We start from the raw sequence: 9,458 nt of genomic DNA, 5'->3' as shown, positions 1-9,458 counted from the left end.
TTGTATACCAGAAAAAAGAAACGCTATTTCAAAATACAATGAGGTTTTGTTTTTTTTTCAGTGAAAGGAACACAATCGTTATATAAGCGCAACATTGGTTTTGGAATATGAAAGTTGCTTACTTTTTTAGCAGTTCAGATTGGAGAAAAAGAAAACCCCTCTTTAGAGTTCTCCAGCTTTTTTTAGACTTTAGTCTTACAACCTTTTAATAATTTGCTCCACGACTCTATATAGAAACTTGTGGGAGCCACAGTACTTGGTTTATTGTGAAGTAGCTCAACTAATGCAGCAGCTCTTGTAGAGGAAGTGGGGGTTGGGTGGGTGACGTGTCAGGGGGTTAAACTGCTTTGCTTGTATTACAAAGCCCTGGGGTTTTCAACAGGTGGCTCTGTGGCGCAATGGATAGCGCATTGGACTTCTAAGCTACACTTAGAGAAGTGATTCAAAGGTTGTGGGTTCGAGTCCCACCAGAGTCGTATTTTTTCAGTGTTTTAAAAAGAGGCTTACAACACAAATAGTACTGTGTTGTCCAAGTGTAAGTTATGTTATCATATAATTATAGAAAGAGGATTTTATGAAAATGGCTTTAACAAAAATAATTCACTATATATAAGCTAAATATACTTAAGAAACATTCCTTATCATCAACGATGAAAATGGCTGTTCTGCTTAATATTTTTAATGGATATTTTGATATTATTTTTCAGGATTATTAATAAACAGAGAGAATATTTTGTGACAATTATAATTGTTTTTACTGTCACTTTTGGTCAATTTAATGCATTGTTGTTTTTTTGGGTGGTGTATGCGAGTTGAGTTTGGTTTAAATTAAGTATTGAGAGAAGTTATGTTTCTTTGACCAATTTTATTTTATGTGGATTATATGCTTTCTGATAAAATTTGATAAAAAAAAGTCTCACTTTGTAGAAAACATAATTTACTCTTTTCTCTCCCAAAGTTCTCAGCAACCTGCTCCCTTCATCAGAACTGCATTGGATCTGCACATTGAAAGAATATATGCACACTGAGCATGTACAGCTCTATGAGAAACATCGATTACATGAAAGGCTGGTTTAACATAAAATGAAAACAAAATCTTAGTGTAGGTGTGTTTTGGTTTTATTTTCAGTTTTTTATTTGGATTATTTAAGTTGTATTGACACTGATCTTTATTTTAAGGATGTATTTTTTTTCTGTATTCAATATTTTTTTTAAACTAATTGTTCATCTTTAAAGGAAGCAGAGTAGTATGTCCCTAAATGGCTTAAGAGTTCTTTTAGTTTTTCAAATGGTGCCAATGTAAGATACTGCACTTAAAAATGAAATTTTTACTATTTTTGTAGAAGTACAGCAGTTATGCTTTTGTTAATTTTTGCATTACTCACAATCTGAATTAGAGACTGCCTTCTGTCCAAATCAAACAGAAGACTATGAGGAAGAATAGGATGATTTTTCTGATCATGCATGTTGTTGAGAATGAGCTACAATGGCAAAATGGCTAAATTAATAATAAAAAAAAAAAAACAGTGGCAAAATGTGACATTAATAAAATAAAAATAACATGGAATGAGTTTAAAGTTATGTGATATCAACTCACACACACACATTTTAAATAGAATGGAATAGTTTGAAAAAATTAACTGAGTCTGTATATAAATGTATATATCTGACCATAATACACACACAAGGCAAAAGCACTGAATGCGGGTGAATCATGAACCACAGAAATTATGATTGATGATTTATTGTATGTATTTTTTCCACAAAATAAATCGATTGTCCACTCCTGAATTAAGAACATTATTGTTCAATTGTGCTGATGCTGAAATGCAACGAAATACAGCGCCGCACATGTTTTCCTTTTTCCAGTGTAAACCGGAAACTTGTCAGTTAGCATGGAACCTGCTACTCTTTGAAGATAGTATGACTATCGTTCTGTTGACTTACTTGCCATTTATTTGAAACCCTGCTGTTTACTTTAGGCTATACTATACTATAAAGGGCTGGACTGGGACAAAAAAAGGGCCCTGGCATTTTTGCTCAGACCAGCCCACCACAATCAGTCAGACATAACCAACCAGTACACCATCCTTGCGGTCCCTGTAGATATGCATATCTACCGTTACATTCCCAAAAACCCCTACAAAGCTAAAAACTAAGTGCCATGGACCAGTGTCCCAGTGCAAGTGTACTCACTCACTCTTGACTGGCCATCTGACTTGACTCCCTGTTGACCAAAGGTCCTTCTCCTCCACTGCTAACTCAACTTGGCTTGACCACACATAAGGACAGAGAGAGAGAGAGAGAGAGAGAGAGAGAGATGATTATATTTATTGGGAAGAGTTATTAAAAGTACACTTAGTAGATCCATTCTGGATCACGGATCAATAATTAAAATAATCAAATGGCATCGTTTTTCTAGAGAAGGGCCATACAGTCATTAGGGGTTTTAAAGGGTTAACATTAGAGTAGTCAGTCGAAGTTGCAATTGAATAAGTTAACTCTGCTAACCTAGCAACAAAAACAATGCAAAATAGCTTACGCTGTGTTATTTGACTTTAGCCAACTGAGTGGCTAGTGTAGTAACGTTAGGTGAAAATCTGACAGACTAATAATAGCGACAACGACTATGTTGTATTATTATAATATTCATTAATTTAGGTAACGTTAAATCGTCACACTATCCTCCTGCACCCGCTCTGATTAACACTCCCTCCCTGTTAATCATGTAGCTTACCGTTTCTATTACACTCTCCTGCTCACTCTGTCCCTCTTTGACTTCACTATCAGACACCTGCTCATCTGCCTGGGTGCCGCCATGGCTAACTTTTAGTCACCTCTCCTCCACGTGCTAGGTTCACCTGTTTTTCTAAAAAGGCCTTCAAGTACTGTAGCCTTGGAAACTGAAGCTACAGCACTAAACATGTCGGTTATTTTTGCACTTGTTGAGGCATCAACATTTTTTTTTTTTTGGCACGCAACTTCTCCACAACCCCTTTGCGCGTTTGTTTCTCCAATCTCCATCCTAATCCACAGACTGCATCTGACACAAGAAAAAGAGGGGGCGGGGTAGAGCCTGTTAAGAAATGATTGGGCCAGCCCAGTGTCAGTATGGAAAATGAACCAATAGGTCGCTGTCCCTGCTTTATGGGCCGGTCGTTGGCCAATTAAAAAAAAAAATATATATATATATTATTTTATATCGACCGGCCCCGACGGGCGTCGGCCTACCGGGAATTTGAATTTGTCCGGTATGCCAGATTACCAGTCCAGCCCTGGGCTATAGCACTTGTTCCATACAGATATCCCTCAGAAGAGTGATATAAAAATAAGACTGAGATGTGGGGTAAGTCAAAGTCCTTCTCTAGGTAAGTTCACCCTTTTTACAGTAGGCTAACGTTGTCGTCCAAATGTAAAAAAAAAAAAAAAAAACAACAACAACAACAACAAAAATATATATATATATATTCAAACACTTTTAAATTATTGAGGTAGGATGGTGTGATGGGTTTTGACCTATTCAGCTAATGTAAATGAGTTATTTAAATAAAAGTAGCATTTTGAAAGAAATTCTTTATTCCATGTGCTGTCAACAAGTATAAGCAGCACTGTGTTTGCATAAAGCCTGTTGATTCATTTCCAAGTTCATACACTGGCCATCCAGTCAAGTGTCATTGTGCCACCTGCTTCCTTTTTCTGCAAATGAAAGGGGGTCAGAAAGACAACTATGCTTGTGTATATTGGTAACCAGCGCACATTGGTGGGTGAATGTGAAGGGTCGTTGAGACCTTGTGTGCAATGCATTTTGAAACTTATCTCGATAATACAAATCAAAAATTGGACAAAATTGTATATACATGTTTTAAACTGTTAGATAAGGTTTCATTACTAATGCATTAACATGAGCAATATACTTGTAATACTGATTAATTTTTGATAAAAATGAATACAAATACAAGTATCGTTAGTTCAGATTAGTGCAGTTCCATTAAATAATATTAACAACAATACATTTTATTATTATTTAGTAATGTACTAATAAATGTTGAAATTAACCTTTAAAAAGTTAAAAGGGACATGCACTGAGAAATCAAAATTCCATTGATCTTTTGACATATAAGAAAGAGGTCATTGTACTATAAAAACATCCTGTAATTTTCAGAACTCAAAACATTCTTGTTAGTCTAAAAACAGCTTATTTTTAAGTCTGCCAAAATTAGCCCCGCCCACCGATTCGCAGAGAGGCCACGCCTCTTCAAACAGAGCGTTCTGATGAGAGTCAAACAGGACAGAACATATCCTATCACTTCTAAATTATTTGTATTATTATTATTATTATTATGTAAAAATCTTATACACATTATAAGTGGACCTCAACAGTGCAAAATAATAAAAAGGCAGTTCATGAGCAGTTCCCCTTTAAGTAATGCAGTTAATTAACTAATGTTAATTGGCTGCTGTTCATTCACTATCTTCTATTTTGTCTACACAATTAATATAATGCATTTAAGCATTACTCTGTTTTTACCATTTCTGATATTTTGTCTGTCTCTTTTCCTCAGAAGCTCAGTTCTTTGTGACTGGCCACCGCAGATGCCTGTGGGATTTTTAGTGTTTAGTGTAACACAGAGGAAGTTAGTGGCAATGATTTCAGTATGGTGAGAGAGTTCCACTGATCATTATGAAATAACGTTAATGTGTTTCTGACGAACTTCAGATGTGAGGGAAATTAAGAATGATTAGGTTCCTTCTGTATGTTTAAAAATACGAATTTCAGAATTGTGATATTTTGTCCCGCATATATAGCTTTCAATCCCAGTGCAATATTAATCTTAATATCATATCTTGAATTGTCTTTGACTTTTATTGCTTCATTGATTTTAATGCATTCATCTAGATAGGCCCTGGAGGACGTTTTTGATATAGTTGTGGTGAAGATGTGTTGTACAGTAGAGACAAGGCTCATCTCATCTGGCTGCAATGTCCTGAGCTGTAGGTCACCTTCACTAAACTCCACTGCTGGACCCTTTCACAGTACAGCAAGTGTGTGTTCTTGCATGCATGAGATTTTGTCTCATGTTTATATCATATGATATATTTAAGCAATATCACACAAACAATGAGTGCAATATCAGACATGTGCTGTTTTTGTCCCATATAGCAAGAGTGAAAAATGTGGCATTACATTTTAAAAAACAGTTAACTAAATAAGAACTTAATTATTATTTTTGACACAATATTGTCAGTTTTACCGACACAAACATTACCTATTAAAGCCACAGCGGAACACTGTGTGCAGATTTTAAAGTTTAAAGGCTTTCTATTTGGCAAATGTTTATGTGAAAGGACTAGGGAATCAAACATGCATATTCAATTTAAATAAATATTGAAAATGCTCAAAAGCAATAATAAAGAGAATACCCAGCCCCGAATACCCACATCCAAATACTGGAACAATCCGCACAGCACGGCAGCTTTAATGGTGAATCACACGGTTATATTTAGCTGATATTACATTAAAATATTTTCAGTTCAGTCTAAATTTGAATGTGCTCAAAGATGGTGGAATTTCAATTAGCCTCAAATGCCGTTTTGTCACATTTGTATTTTTTAATAAAAGCAAGAACAACACACATTACCATTCAAAAGTTTCAGCAAGATTTCATTTGAAAGCATTAAATACTTTTATTCAGTAAGCAGGTATTAAATTGATCAAAAGCGACAGTAAAGACATTTATACTATTTTAAAAGGTTTCAAATAAATGATGTTCTTTAGAACTCTCTATTCATAGAGATACTATGTCATGGCTTGTCAAGTTCAGGAGGAGACCAGGGTGTTTTTCAATTACAATTTCTTCAATGACTGGGCAGTAAAAGATATCAGAAAGCATTTACCATTTGTGTACCACCTCACAGTATGTGCTGTCTACACACACCTGCCAGCATTTCAGCAATACATTTCATAAAAACTTGTATTAAGTATACCAGTTATTCTCGATGTTATGTATTTGTGTACTGTTTAGTAACTAATCCCATATCACATATGGCCACCATGCAAAAATTGTCCACTTATTGAGTGAGACCAACCCTGGCACCTTATATGACCTTCATATGACCCACAAGCTGCCAATGAGTCATCTTTTAGGGATTCCATGAAGAACATTTTGCAGTTTATACATGTATGCTGGGTGGAGTTCTACAGTCAAAGACAGCTAACAGTTAAAAAGGATTGACAAGAATGAAGACTATAATAAGACTGCACTCATATCAGATATCTGGTTTTCATTTTGCGGATATGCTACTGTGCATGGCCCAATTGACTGAATATATTTATGCATTTTGCATACACTTTTATCAAAAGTGACCTAGGTTGTTTTCAAGGAATATACATTTGATCAGTTTATTCATCCCTGGGAATCACTTACCAAAGTTATTGCAAATAATCATTAGCATGACTATCTAATTTAATGGACCTATTTTTTTTTAAACTACCAGTAATCTCTAAACTTTCTCTTGGTTTGTAGTCAGTACAGCATTTGGTTTCTCCACAGACACATAAGACTCCAGCACAAAGCCAAAAGAGCAGCACTGAAGCACACCACAGAGAGATGAAGAGCATGTTTCTTAAATATCTGCAAACACATTATGGTATTTTTATGTTTTAGAAGTTAAAACTTGCATACATTTAAATTGAGCCAGAACCTTTTGATTTAAGTAAGGGATAAAACTGTTGTCAGTTTGCTGTCCATTCATTCAATGCATTTCCTGTTCTCAAGTGCAGATTTTGTTTGATCCAGTATACACATTCCATTGCTTCCAAATCATTTTTATGAATAAATGGACACATGCATTAAATAACAACAACAAAACACTTCCAAGTTACCTTCAGCTGAAGCAAAGTTAACAAGCTCAAATTTATTTCATATCTTGCCCTCCAAATATTAGTCCCCTCCCCCCACTTCAAATCCTGATTTTGTATTGATAATTTAATGCATAAATGGGAAGTGAATGTGAATGTATTCTGTATTTTGTTTTACTTCATATCATCTTAGAATATTGTCTTTGATGTCCTGTCTGGTGAGGAGACTGGAGAGACCCCTGTAGTCAGCCCTCTATCTGAGAACCAGAGACTGCCGCAGCCACTGGAGAAGCTGTATGTAGAAAAATATTGCTTATTGGGAAACTGACTGATTTTGTTGTTGTATTTCTTTTAATACTCGTTACATATTTCCAATATACTTTTGTATCTGAGCTTCTTTGAAAAAGTAAAAAATAAAAAAAAATAAATTAAAAAAAAAAAAACCTTTACTATAACTAAAACTAGAAAAATACCTGTGTGGTATTTTAAATAAAATAAATTTTAACTGAAATAAAACATAAAAATTCTTGCAAATATATATACTGGGTCACAAAATGAAGATTGAGATTGGTCTGTTTTTGCAAATAGTGCCATCTAATGGTGTCTCATTAATTTAGGTTTTTTTTTTTTTTTTTTTTTTTTTTTTTTTTACTTCAATTTGCAGGCAGGAATCTAGGCAGTCATGAATCCAACAGTGGATTTGTATAGCTATATTGTAACTAAAGTTAGATTTGGTGATAACATTACCTTAAACTGCAGACAGCTGCTAAGACAGCGGTGTTCGACCAGGAGCATCGACGCATGTGGGAGGAGCTCGCGTTGATTATATGGGCAAAGACGCTTTTAAAAACATCATGAGGAAACTTAACCTGTTCATTGATTATTATGTGTGTATGTGCTGGATGTGTATATGAAATTATAAAAAAAACTCAATATATGGTTCCGTTTATACTGTATGTCCATCATCATCCCAACTGTTACATTTTCACCTCCTCAGATCGGCCACTAGAGGTCAGGCTATAAACACTTTCTAGCTTTCCCACCCCTTACAAACTCCACTGGTAGAGGCAAAAGTGTCATCTATCAAAAGATGATAAATTATAAAAGTATTAGTCCTCTGAGTTTAAGAAAACATATTTATCTCTCTCCAAAGATGCTTAACAAAACCGTGTCTCCAAATCTTATCTGCCAGACACAACAAACTTTTATGGTAAGCAAACTTAGTGGCCAGACAAAGTCAAAGTCAGCATGTTCTATGATGGAACCTTATTTTTTGAACACTTGTTTCCCATCTTTTAATATTAGATCTATTTATTTACCCTCTGGATCTGCCCTAATAACATGACAGCATTTTGAAGTCATTAACTCTTTAAACTTATGTTACTCTGTCAATTAGAGAGCATATTTCATTTCATTTCATTTAATAAATCATTTCAGTCACATTGAGGTCTTCCCTACTGTATGATCTTTCTCTCTTCATATGTTCTCAGCTATACACAAGAGAGATCTGATTGCATTCTGATTGACTGTAAATATGTGTATTTTAACCATTACTGTAGTAAAACAAGATCAACAAAAATAATAAATATCATATATAAATTATGTATAAGTTTTCACAATACAGCAGCCGTTTTCACATACTGTGCCAAGGTTTGGTTTGTGAATGCATGGCAGAATAAATGTTTATATATCACTTTTGCATTCCCACTTGCTCCAACAGTGAGGGAGAGAGAGAACAGCTAGCATTTCCTTCCTTGAGCTGTTTATTTAAACAAAAACCTTTTAATCATGCAATAGGTGAACATGTTACCATTTCAATCATGACTTAAGTGATTGCTGACATTTATACAAACCATATATTTTTACATCCGTCAACGTTTGTCTCTGGACAAAAAGTCTTTCACTATGCACTATGCCTATTTGAACAGTTTAGCACTCTCAACATTTGTCTTTACCACTGCTGTGTGTCACGATTTGGTACATATGGACCATGAAGTAAACAGTGCTGCCATAAGGTGTTTCAAAATCATAATCAAATCCAATAAGGATTATTTGACCTTCCACGTGCTATGTTTCTTGTTGTTGGGTCAAAGTTTTTTCTGTTTTCCACTCCAATTTCACACAGTTTTTTTGTGACATCAATATGAATAATTCTGCTGTGGTAAATAAGTGTGAATTTAATGAGTTTAAGCTATGCATGGTAACAAATGAAGGTGTACTACATAGTGTGATCATGACAGATGTAATTTGTAAAAATGTTTTCAGTTACAAATGTTCACCCACAGAGGACATTTTAGTGACTAGCTTCTCAAAATATGTATGTTGTTAAAATCTAAAAACCATAAATCACATGGGAGCTAAGTGTAGTCTGTGCTTTCATCGTGTTTGAGAACACATCAATTACATTATAGTTCCCAAAATGCCTATTTTAATGAACTGCTCTTATTTACTAGTTAAATGTTTATAAAGTCATGTTAATAAATACCATCATGATGCTTAATATTGTTGGGCACAAAGTTTGTATTTGAAGAATAAACATATATTTATATTTTATAGTAGATTGTTGTCTAAAATGATTGGAGGTCTTCGTTCACACAGA

General features: G+C 34.5%; 1 non-coding gene across 1 annotated transcript; it reads left to right on the top strand.

The window, feature by feature from the left end:
• The first annotated feature begins 384 nt into the window (after positions 1-384).
• trnar-ucu (transfer RNA arginine (anticodon UCU)) lies at positions 385-476 on the top strand. The gene is given in 2 exon segments: positions 385-421; positions 441-476. It is a non-coding gene; the product is annotated as a tRNA-Arg (tRNA).
• Positions 477-9,458: the final 8,982 nt, after the last annotated feature.

This window comes from Carassius gibelio, chromosome A1 (assembly GCF_023724105.1).
Source record: "Carassius gibelio isolate Cgi1373 ecotype wild population from Czech Republic chromosome A1, carGib1.2-hapl.c, whole genome shotgun sequence".
NCBI classification, from domain to species: Eukaryota; Metazoa; Chordata; class Actinopteri; order Cypriniformes; family Cyprinidae; genus Carassius; species Carassius gibelio.
Note: the sequence above shows the minus strand (reverse complement) of the source record. Positions and strands in the feature narration are given on the sequence as shown.